General features: G+C 51.3%; 1 protein-coding gene across 1 annotated transcript in view; it reads right to left on the minus strand.

Annotated features, from left to right (window-relative positions):
• The window catches only part of KCNJ10 (potassium inwardly rectifying channel subfamily J member 10), a 30,886-nt gene extending 13,208 nt beyond the window's left edge, over nucleotides 1-17,678 (minus strand). Inside the window, exon 1 of the mRNA XM_014848331.3 lies at nucleotides 17,400-17,678. The gene's annotated coding sequence lies outside the window, so the exon portion shown is untranslated. The remainder of the gene's footprint in view (nucleotides 1-17,399) is intronic.
• Nucleotides 17,679-22,958: the final 5,280 nt, after the last annotated feature.

The following is a 22,958-nucleotide window of genomic DNA, read 5'->3' on the forward strand; positions in this document are numbered from 1 at the left end:
AGCCCACACGCATCTTAGCCAGCTGAGCTGGGTACATGTCTAGCATAGCATCAGGCACAAGGATGTTTTAAGACCCTGCCGGGAACTAAGAGGCAGCATTGCCTGGTGGAAAGTTGGCTGCATGGGGACACAAGAGACTTAGGTGCCAGTCTCAACTCTGCCACTGACTAGCAGTGACCTTGGGCAAGTCTCTAAACCTCTCAGGCCTTTATTTCCTTAATTGTGGGATAAGGCCATTGTATTAGTTCCACACTTCTCAAATGAGTGTGCCAGGAGGTACTCAAAGCCACAAGATTAAATTTAATGTATTTGCCTGAGATATCAATTTTGCTCAAAGATTTTGAAGGGAAAAACAATCTTATTTTAATATTAAATAAACAATGTATGATGGAGTAGAATGGAAAATTTATATCATTTAAAAGACAAAACAGATTTCAAGGATGTCCAATGTGTGGCAGCTTCTGGCTCATCCTTGTATCTTCCGGGGTATAATTTCCTCTCCTCCGCCTTTCACAACACGTTGCTGGGTCAGTTTGGGAGGCACTGTGCTCCAAGATTATCAGGTCACTTCCCGCTTTAAAACTCCTGTCCAGCCTGAGTCCGTCCTACTGACGTTTGGTCCCATCCCTCCTCCTGGCCTTGGTGGACAGAGGAAATTGCTTCCTCTCACCAACCATATTATCTCTCTTTTGGATACCAATTCCAGCTTGAATAGTGACCTTGGAGGTCTCTAGAAGGCACTCAGCTTGCCTTGGGGACTGAAAAGAAGCATTTCTGGGCTTCCAAGTGTTCTCAATGAGAGAGGGGAAGAGAAGAGAGAGGAGAGGGTGTAAGAGGAAGACCAATAAGAAAAGCACTACAGGATTATGTAAGCCTCAAGGGTTTGGGGTTCTTTTCAAACTTGATGTCTTTATTCATTAATCTCCCTCCTGTCCTGCCCCAGAGAAAACAAATAGAAATGGAGCCAGATACACACAAATCTTGAGGTGGGGAAAAAGAGGGCAGTGTGTGTGACCAGGGGCCTGCCTTGCCAGCTGAGTCACTGTTGCCTCTGTCTCCCACCCTCGGGTCCCCTTCCCCTTCGCCCCATCCTCTACCCTCGGCCTGACACCAAGGCCCTGGCCCAGGGAAGAATAGGCTTTTCTTCCCTTGTGTCAACGTTTGGAAAGTTCTCATAGTCTGATCAAAAGAAGGGATAAAAGCCTTCAAAGCATTTCCTGGGAGCCTATGACCTCTGTCTGGCCCCTCTGACTGCCCTCTGTTTTCCGGTCAAGAGAGGGAGGGACACAGAGATGGGGCCATGTCAGATGTTCTCCTCTGTTCAGACACCATCCCTGCGTGTCAGTGTGGGCTGATCAGGACCACTGCCCCCTCCTCTGCCCCAACCCCCAGGCAGTGCCTTCCATCCCCTGCCAGAAGAGAACAGTGTGCCTGCAGAGAACTGCCCAGAGGGTAGCATCTCAGGGACCCCCTCTTTCCCCAGCTGGAGAGGGAGGATGATTTCCTGGCACATGGAGCAAATGGGCACTGCCTCTTTGATGCACCTGCCTCCCCACCCCCAGCACACTCCGTTCTCCAGTCATCGCCCGGCCACAGTGTCTGCTGCTACCCCTCGTCTGGGGCAGCAGGGCTGCACATCCTGGGCTGAGGAGGGCTTGGTCCTGTGTGAGGAGCTTGGCACTGTGCAGAGTTCAACTGAGGACAAAGGATGCACGACTGGCTCCTCAGCCCCAGCTTCAGCAATCCTGAGAGCCTCCTGGACTGGCCTCGACTGGGTCTTCACCTCAGAAGAACATCTACTTGGAGATGTTAACTCATCCCTCCCCAACACAACTGAAGAGCCAGAAAAATCAGTATCAGTGCTAAGATTCAGCTGGAAGCAGTGACATTATCATGCATAACTTCTGTTGTCATTGTTATTCTATTGTAATCCTATTGTCATCAGTAAGACATGAGATACTGAAACAGTTCCCAAAGACACAGGGGGAGATCTCGGAGGGTCTGGGCTGGGTTAGGTAGAAACAGGGTGATGACCAAGATGTCTGTTCAGTACCTCTTCTGCATGAGGCTGCCCTGGCCCTCTAATCACTCACCACCTGGCCTGGGCTCCTGAGATTCTCCATAGCGGGAATCTATACCCAACTGATCCCCAAAGATATTGGTTGAGGAGATCATCCTAATTTAGAGATTAGAAGTATTCTTCCAGACAGAGCCCCCTTGAGAGAGTTTACCCCGATCCCCAGCCTCGGTTGTACTTACAGCAGAGGGTGCTGGCAAGACTACAGATCAGGGGCAGAGGGGAGCCAGGAGATGACGGGGAGCTTCCGCAAACTTAAAGATTCACCAGGTATCTGTGCCTCAGCCCCGTGCTGAAGATTACCTCCCCACCACCAGGGGGCAGGGCTCCCCAGCCCGATGGAGCTGCCCTTCCTGTGAAGCTGGCCCTCTCTCCTAGACCTTTCTTTCCCTGCCTCTACCTCCAACCCAGCCCACTCCTTTTACTATTAGGTTGAACCATATGAAATTGCCAATTAAAAAAAAAAATTGGGTCCCACGTCAGCAACATCAAATGATTCAATCTACTAATATTTAACAACAATAAAAATAACAGTAACAGCCACCTTCAGACTATGAGGCTCCGCAGCCTACAAAGCACATTAGGAACAATTCCACTTGATCGACACAGCCACGCTGAGCAGCAGGAGGCTCTCTCCAAGGTCACAGCCGACCTTCCGATCATCAAATCCAAGGACATTTTCTCAGTCCTCAACCCCAGCAGTCTCTCCACAGCATTTGAGACTGATGATCAGCCTGTCCATTCTTGATATTCTCTCCTTGGCCTCTTACTGCGATGTAGTGGGGATCCACTGATTTTGGAGACTTCAATTAGCCATTAAGTGGCCCTGCCACTTCTAGGCTTCGTGATTTAGGGCAAACCACTTAAACTCTCTGAGTTTTCATTTCCTTTATCTGCAGAAAGAGCCTAATAATACCTCCCTCCCAGTGGTGTTGGGAGGCTTGGATGAGAGCACATGTGTAAGAGCACTTCGTGGGCTGGGAAGCAGTAAATATGTGGAGAGTTCCACTGCTCCTGTGTGACACTGTTCTCCAGGATCTCTCTCTATTTACTTTTGATCTGCCTCTCTTCCTGTGGTCTCTCCTCTGCCCCTTAACTATTAGTGTTTCTCAGGGATCCACCCCTGGCCCTCATCTCTATTCACTCTACTCTCCTTTCTCAGCTGTTCCAACCACTCCCATGGATTCCACCTCACCTCTGCCCTGTGTGTCCAAGGACTTCCAGGCTCCCTCTATCTGGAGCATTCCAGTTTTAACATGTTCAGACTTATGTCCTCTCTCCTCAAAAGAGAGTCTTTTCTGTGTTTCCCCTCTTGTTCGCAGAATTACCATCCATTCAGTGCCCAAGCTAGAAACCTCAGAGTCACCCGTGGTTACTCTCTTGCCCCTCAGCCAGTTGGTCACTGGGTCTTATCAATTCAGCCTGTGTGGGCTTCTCTCCACCTCCTTTGAGTTGCCCTAGTTCAGCCTTGTATTATCTTTCACCTAAAATGTTGCAATGGCCACCCGCCCCCAACCTCACCTTCCTCACCTCCACCTCCCTCAGCTGCTACCATGCCTCTCTACAACACAATCTGATACCATCGTTCCAGCTTTAAATCCTCGAATGAGCCCACGGCTTTTGTGACGAAACCCAAACTTCTTGACATAGCTTTCAAAACCCTTCACCATCTGAGTCCATCCTAGTTTTCACAGTCTCTTTTTTCGATAATTCTCCCTGGGTATCCCTTCTTCTAGCCATATGGAACTACCATTTGCTCTTCAAACATGGCCTGCATACCACTTGCACATCCCACTGCCTTTGCTCCTGCAGTTCCCTCTGCCTAGAATGCCCTCTAGAGGTATTTCCTCTCCCTCTGTGTTCCTGGGACACTTTGCCACATCATCGGTCTAGCACTCCTCTGTCCTTCTCAAGAGGTTGTGAGCTCTTTGAAGGCAGAGACTATATCTTAGTTATCTTTTTAGGCTGGTGCCTTTGAATCTAGCCTAATTGATTAGCATAGAGGAGGGACTTAGACTTGAAATAGCTGGTCTGATTCTGGGCTGGGAAAGTCAACTATACAGCATGGGGTTATCACTCACCTTACACCCCACTCTCAACAGATATCACTAATTCATCACAGTACTTTTTTTCTCACTGAGCCTCAGAATCTTTCTCAACGTGGTGATACAGAGAGCCACTTTTAATCAAATGGAGTTAGCCTAACAAATGAAACCTATTTGTTTTCCTGGCGTGTCTAGGTCACAGCCAAAAGTCCCTATCTATTCTTCTTTCCTACTATTTGCCATCGTGATCTGTGTCATTTACTAGCTATGGGAACTTTAGTCAATCTCTTAATCTCTCTAAGGCTCAATTTTCTCACCTAAGGAGGCAATAAAACCTTTCATTGCATGGTCTGGATTACATGAGAAATCTGTAAAGCCCTTAGGCAAATATAAGATATTATTATTATGCTGCTTTGCAGATAAAGGAAAGTATCTACTGAATTAGAGAAACTTAGGGCTCAGAGACGTAAAGTAACTTGCTGACATTTATTTAATGACTAAGCCAGGACCTCTCTCTCCAAGTCCTATGGCCCTTCACTCACATGGCCTCTCCACACCCCAGTGGGCTTGAGGATGCTCAAGCTAAACCACTGTCTTATTTCTCCTTCCTCTAGGGTAATGTGATTTGTGGGGTAAGTAAGATTTACTATAGCCCTGGCATTGGAGGAGGCTTCTAACCCACTATTCTTCATCCCACCTTCCTATAATTCCCAAGATGAGGTTCCCCCCACCCCAAACCTTTCAATCTGCCAAGAGGTGGGGAAGCTGTGCAGTGAAGGATGCAGGATAGAGCCATGTTCCTCAATTACTGCCCTTTGGCCCCATGCCCTCCCGCTTGCCCCCAGGCTTGGTGGCTCCAGGCAGCTGGCAGGCTTTTCAAAGCCAGGATGGCCAGGCCCCAGGAGATAAGGGTTTTGGGGTGGAGGCCACTGAGCCACTGAGCCACTGAGCTGTCACCAGATCTGCCACTAGAGTCTGAGAAACTAGGGAGGGACCAAGGTGACGGGACCTGCTCCTCAGTGTCCCAGGGACCAGCGGGGTTCCCTACCTGAGAGAAGAGAGGAGGCCAACCAGATCCAAACCGAAGGCCCCTTCACTATACATTTTCTTGTCTGTGATGTTAGAATTTGCGCTGGCTGGTGACGAGGGAGGGCCTGGACCTAGCTGGTAGAGGGTCCGAGAGGCAGTGTAAAGGGCGGTGGGGAAGCACCCTCAGGAGCAGCTCCCATAGGGATCGTTTTATCTGCCCTACTCCTTCCAGGAAGGGCTATGCCCACCTTCCCAAACAGGAGCATCTTTTATGAACTGATTAATAACCTGTATTTTGTTCATCTTTGTGTTCTCCTCAGTGCCTAGAACAGAACTTTGGCTAAGTATTTCTTGGCTTAAAAGAGGTCACAGGATTGATATTCTATGTTAATTTTTCCTCCCTCAGGTCCCTTTTTCAGTGTGTGACATGCTTCATCCTTGGGAAGTCCTTCCTCTGAGCTTCCCATTGAAGTTTCCACTTTCCAACAGCTGGGGACACTGACTCGGTCTCCTCGTCAGCCTTTACTCCACGCTGCCCTCTGCCCACCCCCACCAACACTCTCCAGACTCTCTATAGCGAGGGGGCCAGATGGGGAAACGGAGGCTCACCCTGGGTGCACAGTGCTTAGCAGGAGGGCCTCAATGCCAGAAATCCAGAGACTTCTGTGGGGGGTAGATCCCTCTTTCATGGTGGGAAAGGAGAGAGGCAGAAGACTTCAGACCTGGGCCAAAAACTGGTCCAGTCAGACATCTCCGGACTTGAGCTTCTCCCTGGATGGACTGGGTCCTCCTGAGGAGCCCAGTGCTTCCTTGCACCTATGTGCCCAAGTCCTCCTGTCCTTGGTCAGGAGGACTGAGATTGGGAGGAAAGGAGAAAGAAAAGTGGGAAAAGGAAGATGGAGGGGAAGCAGAGGGACCCCAACTCTCAAGCCCCCAGAACTGCAGGTGGGACAGAGTCTGCAATAACCTAACCTCTGCTGACATCTCCGGATCAGTGTTCTCTATCCTCTACCCACTCCCCTCACACACATAGTCTGTCCTCCAGCCACACTAAGCTGCTCTCAGTTCTCAAACGGGCCGTGTTTTCTCTTACCAACAACAGTTCTCAGCAAATAATGGAGCCTCTTCCATGGAGCACTCTTCCCCTCCCTACTCTGCTTGGTTAATTTCTATCCCTCCTTCAGGCCTCAGCTTAGATGTCACTTTCTCTGGGAAGCCTTCCCACACGCCCACATCCGCCGTGGAATTTGCAGCCCCTCCTCTGTGTTTCCACAGTGCCATGGACTTCCCCACCTCAGCCCTTACAATGAGCCAGGCAGCCTCTCCTCCCTGGGAGGTGGATGATGTCATTGCCCTCATATCAATGGAGTGGGAACCAGACTCAGAAAGGTTAGCTGACTTGCCCAGGAAGACCACTGGGAAGGGCTAACTGCAAGCTGAACCCAGGCCTGCTTAAACCCAAGTCTGTGCTCTTCATCTGGCCACTGTACTGTCATAGAATGTCCGTGCTGTGGGGCCGCCCCGTGGCCGAATGGTTAAGTTTGCGCACTCCGCTTTGGCAGCCCGGGGTTTCAGCGATTTGGATCTTGGGCACAGACCTAATGCTGCTCATCAGGCCATGCTGAGGCAGCATCCCACATAGCAGAGCCAGAAGGACCTACAACTAGAATATACAACGATGTACTGGGGGGGTTAGGGGAGAAGGAAAAAAAATAAAAGAAAGAACAAATAAAACTATTTCAAAAAAAAAAAGAATGTCTATGCTGGGAGGCCCTCGTGGTCATGCCATTCAAGCCCCTCATTTCACTGAAGAGGAAGCCAAGGCCTAGAAAAGTTGAGCAACTTTCCCAGGGTCACACAGCTGGCTCATGGCATGTGTGATTTTGTATCGTATCAAAGCAATAACCCTGGCCTTCTTCCTCATCCCAACTTTTTCTCCCTACAAGATCCTTTCTTGATCCCGGGGTCCTGAAAGGCCAGGTGGTGTGGAGCCAACCTGGGAACATATCCACCGAGGCCTCCCCTTGCCCAGCCACAGCCACAGCCCAGGAGGTGGCCAGAGTGCCCCTCCCATCCTCAAGTCTCAGGAATCTCCCTCACCCCCGCAGAAATACGCCAATAAGAAGAGCTAGAAGAAACAGCAAACAGCGGGACCATTGGGAGGGGACAGAGTCAATGATGCTCTCTGCTGGGGGCTGTGAAAATGGTCAAGACAGTTCTTTGAGACAGCTGGACATCCCACGGCCCACAGGGGATTTGAGCCTCATTGGAACTAACTCTCAGGCCACCCAGCCTTTGTTTAGTAGGAGACTAAAGGCCATCCTCTCCTTCTCATCAGGGAAGGTGAGTGCTCCTCCTCTTTCCATCCTTCCCTTCTGCCGAAAAAGCCCTTATACCCAGGAAATGCTTCCTGTTACGTCAAAATTTACCTGCTGCCGCCTAAGCAATTTATTCCTGTTTTCACCCTTGGTGGAGACGGAGACCCACAGGCACCCTGTGCTTATGATGCATATTCAGGGAACCGAGCCACCTTCTTTGACAGGTGTCCTCTCAACTCCCCTCGCTTCTCAGGGCTCCTGGTTCCGTGTATGCAGAGCAACCTCTGACCCTCACACAGAGAAGTCTAAGGGGTCCACCGTGACCCTGGGAGGGAATGTCTCTACCCCTTCCCCAACTTTCCCTTATTCCTTATCCACATTCCTTGTTTGAGGAGAAGGATGGGGGTAGGTGTGGCACAAAGACACAGACTAGATGCAGAACCAGATTCAGAGGTGGCTGTCTCCCTGTCATCCCTCTTCAGCAACTAACTGCCTGAGTGCAGCTGGAGGCCTCTTTCTCCAACAGGGGACATTTGAAGGGGATTTGGAGGCAGAAGAACCACGCCAGAGTATAAGGGTTGGGGGAGGTGTGTTCCTGCATGAAGACAGATGGATGAGGCGTCTTAGGCAGAATCCGGTAGCCAGAGGGGGAACATGCTAGGTGAGGAGTGGGGTTAAGAAGTAGAAGGGTTCTGCAAGAGTGTGCAATTCTGATGTAAGGAAAACATCATGGATCGATGTTCAATGATATTTGCAGATGAGCAAATCAATATCAGCTTAGCTATCCATCTAATGGAGTTTCTGCAGTGATGACTCCATTTACAATCCCAGGTCCCAGCACACCACTGTGCAGGCAGCCCTCACATCCTTGGGGTCCTGGTGGGCCCTCCATCTCTCCCGTTTTAGGGTACCTGCTCCAGGCTTCCAGAAGGTGCCCCAGACCATAATAGTTGGAGAGGCACAGACACCCCCTACAGATCCTTATACAGACACTAGATATTTCCAGGAAGGTCAGAGCCGGGTATCATGAAGGACTTGTAATCAACTGAGATCTCAAACTCCAAACTCTAACCAAGAAGGCTGTGAGGTTTCTCTCCAGGGATCCAGAGTGAGGAGTGTGGCCAATGGGAGGGTAGGAAGTGAAAGGAGGTAGGCTCGCCCTGCATAGAGGCAGTGGAAGGGTCAAGGTGACCTTTTGAGGTTCATTCTAGACCCAGACTCCTATTTAAGGTCTCTGTACCTATTGTTCTCCCTATCTCCCACCCCTCCATGCCCCAACTCCTTCCCAAGGAAGGTGGGAAAAGATAGCTCTGTTAAAATTCTGCATGGGGTGGGTCATCTGAGTGAAGCCAAGAGACAGATAGTGACCCCTTCTCCCCCAAAACAAACGAAAAACACCTAGAGGCAAGAAACCTCCCTTCTAGTCCCAGCCTTGCAAATGCGGGCGGGGATCACCCTGGGCCCGTGCCATGGCAGGCTGGGGTTTGGTCATCTGCACACAGCTCCTCCATCTGCTTGGCTCAGCTCTGGAGTGGGGGTCCTGGCCCACCAAACTCCTCGGGGTCCGGGTCGGGTGGGGGAGCTGTGCTCAGAGTTCAGCAGAGGCTGTGTCTGTGGTTAACGTATAAGCAGGTGTGGTCTGGGGCAGCAGGACATTCCCCGCCCCAGGGCCACATTCTGGAGGTCACAACAAGTGCAAACTTGTTATAACCTGTGTCGGAGCAGCAGAGGGCAGCGAGGGCATAGGGGGGATGGTGCTGAGCCGCCCCAGGCTGGCGGAGGGGGTGCAAAGGGGAAAGGAGTGTAGGGTGGGGCTGAGGGTGGGTGTGCAGGTGCATATGCGAGTGGAGGGTGGTGTGGACGTGCAGGGCTGTGTGCCTGGGGCAGCCCACTGTGTCTGGGCACATCCGCCCCAGCGTGCGTGTGGCAGCCGTGTGTGGAGCCGCATAGATGAGCGTGTGCCTGTGTGTCTCTGCATATATGAGCCCTGTGGTGGGAGGAGGAGGAGGACAACGACAGCCATGGGCCTGAGCTGGGCACGTGGAACAGAGGAGTGGGCAGGCTGCGTGCCCCTTCCCCTTCACTGGCCTCACAGAACCTGCATTCCAACTCCATCCACAGACTGCCCCCTCCCGCAGTGGGCTGAGGCCTCTCCCCTCCATGTGCCCCTCCACAGGCTGCCCTGTCCAACGCCCATCTCCCCAGCCTGCCCGGGGTGTGTGTGGAGGGGGTCGCCTCCTGCCCATCCCCCCTGGCCCTGGGCCCACTCCCCCGTGCTCTCTGGGCCCTTTGGACACTGGGGCGGGTAGCGGGTGGGGGGGTAGGTTCTGAAAGCAGGTGACTGTTTGGGGGAACTCAGGGACAGAGCCCCCATTGTGCCCGCCCCGGAGCCGCCTCAATGGAGCTCTCTGGCACAAAGGGGCTTTGACAATGGGCAGGACATTAGTATGCAGAGCCAGCCCCTCAGCCTGCTCCCTGTCCCACAGCCCAGGGGCGGGAGCTGGGGGGCTGCTGGCCTTGCTGGTCAAGGCAGGGGGGTGGGGCAGGGCTGAGACTGAAGAGATCTTAGCCCACAGGGGCTCCCTTAGGGACACTGCCCAGGAGACAAGGAAGGGAGACTAGACCAGGGCCCCCAAACCCGCCATTTGCCAGAAAGGACTCTCCAAGTGGAAAAAGCCACAGGGACTGGTAGGGATGGGGGAGGAGGGGCTGTGGGAGGCCAGGTCCCTCGGTCCCAGGCTGGGCTGCAAAGAAGCAGGTGGGCAGTCTGAGCCCACTCACTTTTTGCCTCAGTTTTACCATCTTTTCAAGGGAATCGTGTGGGCTAGAGAGGAAAACAGGAGCAACAGAAAACAGACGCCTGCGGCGTCGTCTCAGGGCTGTCAGGCTCAGGGGCTACGGGTGGCATCTGAACCTCGGGAATGCAGAAAGGGTATGTGCTCAGGGTTTGGGGCATTTGGGCTGCTGACCAAGGCGGCGCCTGCAGCCCAGCTCGGGGGAAGTTGGCTGTTGGGCCAAAGAGCCAGAACTAGCTCCTTCCAGTGTGTGTGTGTCTGTTTCCCCCATCTGCCTCATCCCCTTCCCCTTGCTGTAGGGACAGACTTCTCCTCTCCTGCCCAGGGGACCCCCAGCACCCTCATTCACCCCCACTAATACCCTCAGCACCACCCGCCGCCTTTCCCAAGGAGCCAAGTACTGCTCTATGGCCCCACAGCACAAAGGTCAGGGTCGGGAGCCAGCCGGGGAAAGCGGGGGCCTGGAGAGGTGGTGGCGAGCTGAGCGGAGGCAAGGATCTGGGAAGGGGCCCCACAGGAGAGGAAGTGTTGCCCAATCACAGACGTCCTCTGCCCTGGACCAGTAACCCCAGGAGAGGGGGCTGGGGCCACTCTACAGAACTGCTCCCCACAAAGCAAGACAGAAAAATCTTCTGGGCTTAGGAATGTCTTCTCCCGGCTTTCTTCTCTTCTTTTCAGTTGCTGTGAGGTCGGGAAGTCCTCCCTGCTATCTGCCCTCAAGGCTTCCTGCTATCTTCTGTGAGCCCTGGATGGCTCAACTGGGGTTGCCTGGGCAAAGGTAAAAGTCTGCTTCTTTCCCCCTCTCAGAACCTAGGCTTTTTTTCCCCACTGAAAAAGTCTGGTCAGGAGAGCACAGGGCTAGGAGTTAGAACTCCCGGGTTCAGGACCCAACCCCTGGGTTAACTTTCCTGGGCATCTTGCGCAAGTACTTTCCCTCTCTGGGCCAAGAAGCCTCATCTGTAACGTGGGAAGGGTCACCTCTGCAGCTCCCTGCTCTCTAGGCCAATGGGCAGTGAATTCAGGGGCAAGGCTCTGGAATTTAGTAAGAGCTTGCATTCCCCAGCACTCTGCTAAGCCCTTTTGTCCTATTATGTCATTTAATTCTCAGCAACTCTAAAACGTAGGCACTTTTTTAAAGCTCTATTTTATAGATGAAAAAACTGAAACACAGAGATGTTAATAATTTGCCCAAGGTCACACAGCTAGTGAGTGGTAGAACTGAGATTAAGCTCAAGAAGGTAGTCTGTGTCCACATGATTAAGCACTGCCCCATACTGTGTCCCAGTGAAAACATTCAGAAGACCATGGACAGCTGAGGGAGATCAGCCAGGACATTCAGACTGGCTCCCAGTTTCTTGAAACTGTTTTCTGAGTTTCCTCTAGACGAAAAATCCTCAAAGTATGGTTCAGGGACCCTGGGGTTTCCTGAGACCCTTTCAGAGGCTTGCTGAGGTCAAACCTATCTTCATAATAATGCCAATACATTATTTGCTTTTTTCACTTTAATTCTCTCACAAATGTTTGGTGGAATTTTCCAGAAGGTACATGACATACTATATTGCAATATATTGAATGCAGAAGCAGATATGAGAAATCAGCTGTCTTCTATTAAGCCAGACATTTAAAAGATTTGTGAAAATGTGAGACAAGGCCAGTCTTCTTATTAAACTTTTAGTTTGTTTTTTAAATACAGTTATTTTTCATTAAAAATGTCATTTATGTTGACATGCAGTGGGTTTACTATTCTTATTTTTAAACGAAGTAATAAATATTTTGTCTCCTCAGTTCTCATTCTAACATATCAATGGACATAACCCACATAAGCAAGAGCTCTTTAGCATCTTCCATAATTCTTAAGAATGTAAAGGAGTCCTGAGATCAAAAAGTTTGAGAACCACTGCCCCAGACCCAGACATTCTCACCCTCTCCTCTTGCCAGGTGCCCACGTCTTTTTTATCAGAGGGTCAACCAGGGGTTGTTTAGACATGGGAAGAAGGTATGTGCCTGGCTCCTGTGTTGGGACTAGGATTGCGGTGAAGCTGAGGCGGCAGTCCCAGGGAGACTGTAACACTAAGAGGTCAGACCTACACCCACCTGGGAGGTGGCCCCGCCTGTCTCCCAGCTTGCAAGCCCCTGCTCAGAGGTATGCTCAAGACAATGGGGCGGTCCCGGACTGGACCCTGACCTCTGCCTCTTTTCCACTCCCAACGCCTGCAGACAAGCCCGGCATCAGGTGGGAGCAGACCTCCCTGGTGAGGACAGAAAGGCTTTGTGGGGCCTGGGTACCTGCATGGATTTTTGTGTTTGGGCCAACAGTACTTAAAGAATTGGAAATTGGGGGTTCTAGGGTCTGCTGCTTATACTCTTAGGGTGAAGCCATCTCCGCAGGATGGGGCGGGTGGTGGGAAAGGGATTTCTCTAGAGAGTTGGATAATAGGGTCTTACATATACTCTACTCCAGGACACTGATAAGCCTCTAAAGTCAGGGTCCTCTCCCCAGAATTAGGAATCAGAAAGGCTTCCTACTTAGAGTCAAGCTGGTCAGTGGGTCCTAGGAGCTGGGGGTCCAGGGAGAGAAGAGATGCCTTTGCTTCAGGGAGTCGGTAATCTGACAGGGGCATTGGCCCAACCCTAGAGGAGCCCCTGGATAATGAGGGAGACAGGATGTCTCCTCCAACATCACCACTGCATTGGGCATCCTGGGCAAAGTCACAGACACAAGGGACTAGAAATAAGCAGGATGTTGAGGAGAAGTGGGTACAAGATGGCAGAACAGATAGGGAAACAGGGGGATGGAGATTTGCTGGAGGGTAGGACTCAGAATGGCTTGCGTGAAGGCCCGGGGTAGGAGAAAGAGCATGGCTCAGAATTGCCATCAGATGTGTTCCCCCAGAGCAAGGTCTGAATAGGGCAGTCCCCAAAGATGGGGGTGCTGGAGGGGATGGGGGGAAAGGTTTATATAAAGTATCTTGAACACTGTAATTGGGAGTTTTCATCTGAAAACCACCAAGGATGTCTGTGTAGGAAAGGGGCAAGAAGAAACTGAAGCTCCGTGATGACAATTCCAGTGTTAATTCCACTTGGAACAGAGAGAAGGAATCAAGGCAAGAGAAAGGCTGGAGTCAGGGAGGTCATTAAGGAGGCTGCCGTGGGCATCCAGGCTGATGCGACGAACAGAAGAAGAGGAGGGCACACACCTGAGAGAAATCGTGGGGGGGAAACTGGGCAGGGAGAGAGGTAGGCAGGGTCACGGCAGGACAGGGGTGAGACGTGGGGGTAGAGAGGAGCTGGTGCCCTTGGCTGAAAGAGAAACTACTCAGAATGAGGAAAGACAGTATTTTAGGGAAGCTCGACAGCTCCGTTCACACTTCTTGAATCTCAGTTGGACACAGGACATCTGTTTGGTGCAAACTCACGGGAAGAAGGGGCCAGGGGTGTGGAGATCCAGGCTCAGGGGACAGCCAGCCTGTTACAAGGAAGACAGGGACCTCATCTTAAACTACTTGAGAATTCTCCCACCTTCCCAAACTCTAGAAGGGTGGCAGGATGGAGACCTAGGGTAGCACCTCAGGAAAGCCACAATGAAGGGCTAGGGGCAAGGCCCAGGAGCCAGCAAGGATGGCAGAGTAGAAAGAGGCAAGAGAGGTCGGAGAATCGTAAGAGCAAACAACAGCACCTTTTACATGCCAAGCACCATTCCAAGCCCTTTACAAATATTGACTCTTTTAATCCACAACTATTATCAGGCCCATTGTAAGGACGAGGAGACGTGTGGCTGCGAAGTGGTGAAGCCAGGATTTTAAACCCAGGAAGTTTGACTCCAAGGCTGTGCTCTTAAGCACTATGCCCACTGCCTCTCAGACGACGCCGGAACAGACAGGAGCCCTGGGACAGCACTGAGAAGTTGCACAGTCCCTCTGGGAGAGGCCTCTTGACAGCCGTCACAATAATCCCTGCACTTAACTGAGCATTTATCTGAGCATCACGGCTCCCCTCAGAAGTCTTACTGATGGGCTTTTTTGGTTTTTGGGTTTTCGTTTTTGTTTTGATCCAGAAGGTGTTCTCCTTTTCTTCCCCAATCTCCATGTCAGATTTCTTTCCTTTTATGGGATGTGCTTCCTGAAATCTAACCTAAGCCCTTCCGGTCCTTCCCCAGTCTTCTGCCATTGGAAGAGGAGCAGATTGGCCACATACACTGCTTCTAGGTTACACCTTCAGGGACCCAAAGTGCTAATTCAGTCCCCTCAAGTCCCTGTTTCTCCAACCTTTCTCCAGGCCACACAGTTCAGTTCCTACTTCTCTCCCACATTCCAGAGCCAGCCCCTCCCTTCTCCCCACCACCTCAAATCCAAGCTGGCAGACACCCACGGGAGGGCTTTTCCCACAATCCCTTTCTCTTTGCCCTTTCAAGGTTCTTGGGGGAGGGGGTATGTTCAGGGGCCACCCAGACGCACTGTCTCCTTGAAGAATGGTGGCAAAACGTATATTAAACCCAGATGAAGGAAGAAAAGCATTCAACTCAGCCGGTGTGAGAGACGGGGAGATGTGGTGAACTCAAAAAGTTCTGATTCCCGGGAGCTGCCCCTGCCAACCAGCTTTCATTGGGCACTAAGACACTTGGACTCCAAATCTCCCTTCTCTTCAACCTTGCTGCAGTTTCATCTCAACGGTGTGCCTTGGACTATCCCTTCTCTCTGCCCCTTCCAGGGCCTCACCACTATCCTGGACAGCTTGGCCTCAGCCTGGACAGTAGCACTGACCAGTCAGGCAAGAGAAGAATCTAGGCCGGGGAGGGGAGGGAGAGTGGAAGTTTTTTCCTTCCATTGTAAATAACCCTCAGCAGGAGAGTTGAAGGGTTCCATTGCCCAACGTCTCTTTCTTTCCCCACCAAAGCCTGGCTGGCGGCTCAGCCTATCTTCCATTTTGTGTGCAGAAACCAGGCATTTTGCTAGAAGGCCCAGGAGGTCTTTTCCTCTTTGAGGAAGTGGCTCTTTCTGTATGACTCACCCCCTAGAGCCCTAAACCTCGTATCCCACCAATCGTAGGAAGACACCAGAGGACTTTAGCTGAACCCACCCAGATGCAAGTGTCCCAGCCTCTCTGTCCCTAGGGAGGACAAGGGAAGGGGGGCCCTGGGTCTTCTGCCAGGCCCTTCTCTTCTAGCTCAAGCCAACCAAGCTGGAGCCATAAATGAGTTCAGGCACAGAGGTTCAGGTAGGGGTCACAGGGCACAGTTCCATAGGGCACAGGGAAGTAATCCTTCCATGTAAACATATGTGTCCACAGACTGGATGTGGGGCAGAGGTTGGGGAGACGGATGTTTTTCCTCAGGATAGGGGGCAGCAGTGGGATTCTGCATTAGAACCACAGAAGGAATGGGACCATAACCCTGCCCCCCCACACACACACACTCAGTGGAATCACTGCCATTTGATATCCACTGAGACAAGTTGGCTGCTCAGGCTCCGGGTGGGGGGTGGGGGATGGCTCAGAAAACAGCAGCTCCTTTCAGGACCCAGATTGGCAAGGGCTTTGGGAGGCTGGACTGGCCCAGATCAGCCCCCAACACCCCCTCTCTCCCTCCCTCACCACCACCACCAAAGGACTGGGAGGTGGGGGAAAAGGAGTTGGCACTGCCTGGGCCATGCCTATTGCCTCTGCAGACCAGCCCTGGCCCCTGTCCCTGGCATGACGCCTTCCCTCCCCCTCCTCCCTCATTTCCTCCTCCCTAAAGGACCAGCTATGAGCCAGGACACCTGGTTCCTTCGACACTTGGTGCCCCATACCCAGCCTACGCCCTGAGGAATTAAAAAGCCCCACCCCTCAGCACAGGATGGTGCCCACCATCATGTCAGGAACATATTCAGAAATTCTTAGAGATTAGGAAGAGGGTTTGGGAATGAAACTAAATGGAACTCAGCGGTGGCTGTTGGCCCCTTCTCAGGCTAGTTTTTTGATACCCACCGCAGGCCCTCCTCAGCACCCCTAAACAAGCTGCACTCCTTGCAGAAAGGCACCAAATCTCCCATCACCATCTCCCTCCCACCCAGAACTGCCTAAAGCAGTCCCAGTGGGAAAAAATTTGAATGCGACAGCCAAGGCAGACTGGCCAAAAATCTTTAACCAGAATTTGTATTGATAAGCAACATAATCAGGCTTTAATCCTTTGGGTCCAAATTCGTACTGGCTTCTTCATCACCCCACTCTCCCATCTGCCTTACTCAGTCTAAGGTGCTTCATTAACAGGAATGAAATCTCAAGATATGAGAGGCCCTACTCCCACTTTTTTCCAGTTTTGTCCTTCTATCCATCCTGAGGTTCAGCTCTCCTCCCCCAAATCAGGAAGTTCCAACCCTGTCTCCTTCCTAACACAGGTGCCCTTTGTTAGTCCCTGGTGGGGAGAAGGGATGGGATGGGGAAGGGCATCTCTGTCTGGAGGGTGAATGTTATGGAACCCGTAACATTCTTCTTACTCTAGCAGGAGTGGCCCTGCTGCTTTCCTCCTGGGGACCTCAGTGTGAAACAGCTGGGTGGGAGTGGGGAGTAGCAACGGGGAGGGGTCGCTTGAAGTGGGAGGCAAGTCGGATTGGAGGGAAGAGAGTGAGTGGTCAGGGGTCCCAGGCACACCAGGCTGATGCGTCTCTAATCTAAGCTGTATGTGTTTCTCCGGCTGTGTGTAAACAGCGATCAGTGGGTGTCACTGTGTTGAGTGTCACTGTACGGGGAGGAGGGAAGGGGCTGGGCATGGGAGTGGGAGTAACCTGATGATCCTGGGAAGAGGGGGCACTGTCTGGAGTGCCTGTGTGGGACATGCATGGTTATATGTGGTGGTCACTGTGTTTGTTGGAGGAGCTGTGATGCAGCTGCAGGTCTGCTCAGTGGGAAGGGGCATCAGGAAAGCCCCTTCCTTAGCCTCAAGGGCGGAAGTGACCAGCCTGGGTCAAGTTCTCTTCTCGGGAAGCCCTTCCCAGGAGGGTCCGTTTGGGGTCGTCCGAGGCGGGAGGCTGGAGGCTGTGCCGCTGAGGCCAGCCTGGGTAGGAGCGGAGGGGCTGGGAGCCCCGATATCTCTGGAGAGTGAGGTGGACAGGACCCCTGCCGGGGCGGCCACACTCTTTCATCAGGGCCAGAGTCTTACCTTAGGTCCGGGGTGGAGTGGCCCCTCGGATGGGCAGCGGGACAGACCGACGGACGGGGCGGGCAGGAGTGAGGAACGGAGCTGTGCGACGGGCAAGGCCAGGACTCTTAAACCCGGAGCTGGGATCAGATAAGGGCTGGTCCGGGGACTGGGGCCGGGGTCGGGCCGGCCGGGGGCAGAGCTGGGCCGGGCCGGGCCGCCCCCTCCCTCCGCAGCGCTGGAGCCAAACTTTGTGTGAATGGAGGGGCCGGGAGGGGGGCCGGGCGGGCGGGGGCGGGGGTCTCCGGACAGGCCAATGGGAATGTGGAGCGCCAGGCCCGCGCCGCCGGGATTGGAGGGGCTTGGGCAGGGGGCGGGGCGTAGGGGGCAAGGAAGCGGAGACCCAGACAGATGGAGGAGCAGGGCAGAGAGCAACGCCCGAAGACAGAGACCCAGACAGACTCAGGGAGAAAGAGACGATAGGCGACGCGATAGAAGCTGAGCTGGCAAGATGACAGGAGAAGAGAGAAGGAAGAAAAAGGAGGCGGTCGTGTCAGAGTGGGGAACGAGAGCAGAGCGGCGGGGGCGGGCCTGGGGCCGAGTTAATGAGGTGGAAATGAATTCAGCACCGGCCCAGTGGCACTACAGGGAGCGCCCAAGGGGCGGACTGGGGCTGGGCTCCGGGGGCTACAGGCTTATATCATTCAGCACAATTTTCACGTTGTTCACCGTTTCCTAAGTACTAAGTGAAGTCCTTAATGCGAAATGCGCAGAACATCATCCTTGGTCTGGAAGGAGAGATAGGGCTGAACATGCAGCCCAGGTGTAGCGGGGGAGGCGCTGGAGGCTGCAGAAAGGCCAAGATCACTCTACTTAGGGGGTCCGGGCAGATGCGGGAAGACAGAGGTGACATCTGATACGGGCCCTAACGAATGCAGAGGATTCAGATACTGGGAGATGGTGGGGAGGGCATTTAAGGCAGAGGGAACTGCATTCACAAAGTCTTGGGGGGACATGAAAATACAAATCTGCTTGAGAAACAGCAGAAAACTGGTCCACTGGACTAAAGGACAAGGTCGTGGTTCTCAACCTTTTCATCACCAAGGACTTCTTTCATTATCTGAATCCATGTTTTGAGAGGTTTTGATCTACAATCTCCCACCCGTGGCATTTATTAAGGAAGAAAATAATTGTTTCCCTATTTTTGTTCATCATACATATTTAACTACTAATCAGAGCCAGTATTACCATATTGAGTCGATATACCTTTTCAAAAAAAAGCAAAGACACTTGAAATTTTAGTTTAGTTCAGCCTCTAAAAGCCATATGATGGGTAAATGTTTATTTCAACTAGACCCCATGGGGGGAGGGTAGTGGACTAGACAGGCATAGTGTTTGTGTTGGGGGCAAGACACAGAGTAAGTATAGAGCTGTGCCAGTTCATGGTCAACTCTGAGTTTCTAAAAGCAATGGGGAGCAATTGCAGGTTCTTGAGCAGGGAGGGCTGGGGTGGTAGATAAAGCCATAGCAGAATTTTAGGAAGATTAATCTGGAGGTGAGCAAGATGGTCTGAATCAAGGGGAACATGGCGGCAATCCTATCCTAGATTCTTCATTCTTCCATTCCTCAGCTCTCTTAGCTAACCAATGCATCTGCTTTCTAAATCACCTCAGTACCGCTCCTTTCCTCTATATCTCATAATCACAGCTGTGGCTAGGACACTATCACCTGTCACCAGGATTACTGCAACAGCCTTCTAACTACTCTTCTTACCTCCAGTCTTTCTCCACTCTAACAATCCTTCAGATCATGATTTCCTTCATTTAAGAGCAAACACCAATAAGGAACCAGAAATACAAATGTGACTGTGTCACTTTCTGATTTAAAAGCCTTCAATGACTGCCCACTGTCTACAAGTAGTCCAAATTCCTAACCATAGAACAGAAGGCCTGTTATGACCTGGACCTGGGGCCAATCCTGCCTCATCTTCTTCTGCTGGCCCCACACACCCAAACCAACAGCTGCTTCCTCCTCTAATTCCCAAGCTTCAGTCTTATGTTCTCCTTCTGTGTCCTGCCTCTTGAGCCTTCGTTACTTACATAGCTCCACCTATCGCCCCTGTTATACCCAAATCTCTATCTTCAGCCTTAGGCTCTCTGTAGAATGTCACCTCCACAGTTCCAATTGCCTGAAGGGGATTTCCAGTCCAACTGGACAGGCCCCAAACTGAACTCACCATCTTCCTCCCCAAGGCTGGGAGTTCTCGTGACTTCCTTATTTCTGTGTTTCTCCTGGTCAATCTAATTAAAAAACTACAAGTCATCTTTGCCCTTCACTGTTGCCCAATGCTCCATCCCTTGACATGTCAACTAAGCCACCAAATTCTGTCAAGTCTCCCTTTGTTATATCTCTCTAGGACGTCCTTTTTCACTTCATGGCCAATACTAGGATCAGGAAGATCACTAGCAGCCCAGGACCTTGGCCCACCCTTCATCCTTCTCTCCACTCCCAAAGGAAAAGGCAACCTGGATGAATCGTGTCAATCCCTGTGCCCTGGTATCAAAACCCCAAAGGTGCCCCTTAGTAACTGGACACAGTCCAAACTCCTTAGCTCAACATTTAGGGTACTCCTCTGAGAGGCAAGGGAAGAAGGAATCAAAGGGCAGGAGCAGAAAGAGACACCTTGTGGTGAAGAAGTCTCTGGAGAAGCTCCTTCCAAATGGTCTTCATCTTTGCTGCAGAGCAGAAGAGTTGTTTACTAAAACTTAGGGTGGGGTGGGACTGGGCAATTAGAAAGAGTTCAGAAGTTCAGCAGGGGTGCAAGACTGCGGAAAAGATAGCTGGAACAGCACTACAGTTTTCTAATTTTACAAGAGTGATTGAAATTGTTTTTGTTCTTCCATTTTATAATATATACATATATCCATTGTGTATATTCTTTTGTACATATCAAATGTGAGTTTTTAATTTTTAAATCTTCTTACAAAAAAGAAGTCCCAGAACGATCACTAGGACCCCGATAGGGAATCAATGTTAAGAGACATAGAAAATTAGTATTTGTAAGTGTTTAATATGCAAGATTGATCTATTACTTGAGATGCAGAATCTGAAGTTCAGAGAGGTCCAGTGGCTTTCCTATAGAGTAACACAGCTAGAAAGCGTTAGATATGGAATTTGAGTCCATGTCAGTTTGACTCCAAAGCTTGTCTCAAAGTGATACTAGAGTGAATTTGTATGGTTTAAACATAGTCTTAATTGCCAACATGAGCTCATATGGGTATGAAAAATTTGCAAGTGTTGTGATGTCCAGTGTCCACTATTCAAAATGGCAGTTAGGGGAAGCATCTTTCTTTAAGGACCTCCCTCTCTTCTCTCACTTTAGCAAGTTGTGTCTTTCTTATTTTCAATTGCTCCTTTCAGACTCACTCCTTCCTACTTTGGCCTCATCTCTTCTCTGACCTCATTTGTAATGGGGCAGGGGCTCCCTCAGAGCACAGAGGAGGAGAGTAGGGGTGAGTAACCTGTTCGGAAAAAGAATCCACAGGTGGGCAGCAGCACGAGGGGCTCCCTCTGGGAAAAGTGGGTGTGGACAGCAGGATGAGGGAAGCTTTGGGTCAGGAGTATGATGAGGCTCAGAAGAGGCAACACTTCACAGTCAGAGGAGTTGGCTGGAAAGAGTCGAGCACCCACAATGCTCACGACAAGATTGCAAGTGACATTTTAGTGTTCAAGCCCCACAAGGGCCGAACAATTTCCATTAGCAGCAGGGCACCTCAAAGCTGGATGATTCAGACCACAGAGGAGAAATGCCAGAGAGGGATGGAGCTACCTCCCCCCAGGGGATCATTATTTAGGTAGACCACTACCTTCTAATAAATGCAACACACACACACTCACATTTATAAGACATAAATTAGGGGATGCTTAATCACATTGTTAAAGAATTCTTTTCAGAATTTCTGGAACTAGGTGGTTCCTCTAAGACCTTTCCCAATAGGGTCTAATGAATATAAATTCAATTAACACCATGGTAGGAGGAAGGCAAGAGGGAATAAGGAAACGATCAGGGACCAGGAGCCGTGAGGCCTGGATCTCAGTCCTGTCTGTTCTTTTGGGACCCATTCCCCGGTGTAAAGTGAGGACTAATTCTGGACCACCTCCGAATGCCATGACTTTTAAGTCCTGGTCTACCTCCACCTAATCCTATAAAGCAAAACAGATCTGTGTGTGGAAGACTCCTGATCTTCCTACTCTGCTGAAGACAGCAAGAAAGCCAGCAAGCCCCTTAGCCTCAGGAGCCCAGCGGAGCCCCATCTGTCCTGGAGCTGTGGTCTGCTTCTCTCCATTCCACTCCAATCTCCAGCTATGGTCATGTGCTGCATCCACCGCCTCAACCATATCCTCCCTCTGCTCTGCGTTTTCCAGGGCCTCATCTCCCTCAAATTTATAGAAATTGTTTTAATCCAACAGATTGGCCTCTCTGTTCCATTAAACTCATACCTTCAACCATCTCCTGTTTTCCCCATCACGCGTCCTCTCCCATCTCCAAGATTTTGCCCAAGAAGTCTCATGATCTTACTCAAGGAAGCCTTTCCAGATTAGTTGATTCGAGGGCTGCCACATACAGTTGTACAGTTTGTGTACTGCACAAAGGCACCCTGAGGGAGCAAGGTGAAGACTGAACTGTATTCAGCTTGCCAATGCTTGCACCCTGGCTCAGAGGTCTGTCTACTAGAGGGATTCCTCCTTTTATTTTTTTTGCCCAAAAGTACCACTTAATCTCCAAGCTACATGCCATCTGCCCAGAGAGACCTCCTTTTCCTATTTTGTACCAGGGTTCTTTATAGACCAGCAATGTGGTCCCAGATGTGCCCCTCCCGCCCTCAACATTCTCCAGTTCCGAACCCAGGCTCCCACCATCACAGCTGTACTGACATATTTTATTGATTCCCTGTAAAGTTGCTTTCTTTATCTCATAATACCTGAAAGCTGGGATCCTGCCTATTTTTCTGTATCCTGGTACCCAGAATAACTTTTTTTTCCTTGTTCTGTTCAAGCTCAATGATAAACAAGGAACTGAGGTTAGATACTAGGTAAAGTCCAGGACGTGCAGGATCAGTGAATCAGGGGAGGGGGTGGTGGTCCCTTCCTTGTCAGTGACGCTAGGCTCAGGACAGCCCCAACTGAGGCAGGGGGCTGGCTGGTACACCTTGGGGAGGGCCCTGCAGCCCTGTGATTTCCCCCTCCAGGAAATGGGGCCAGTTCTATGCAAATGTGTTCTTGCCCAGGAGTTTGGTTTCTTCTCTTTGGGCTCCTGGCACAGTGGAACCAACGTGAGCAGCCGCTTGGCAGGACAGAGAAGGGCAGGCTAGCCGTCCCAAGGCTCAGGTGACAGGGCCAGGCTCAGGAGACTGGGATGTTGACTGGGGCTTTAACAGCCCTCCTGATGCCAATCTCGGGCTGAAAACTCGATATTTCCACTTGGAACAAGAAATACGGGCAAGAGGGCTGGGGAGAGGAGGGCAGTGTACCAGGAGTGCCCCCTGCAGGTCTCACTGGGTGGCACCAGAACAGAGGACT

The sequence above is a fragment of the Equus asinus genome, chromosome 25 (genome assembly GCF_041296235.1).
Source record: "Equus asinus isolate D_3611 breed Donkey chromosome 25, EquAss-T2T_v2, whole genome shotgun sequence".
NCBI lineage: Eukaryota > Metazoa > Chordata > Mammalia > Perissodactyla > Equidae > Equus > Equus asinus.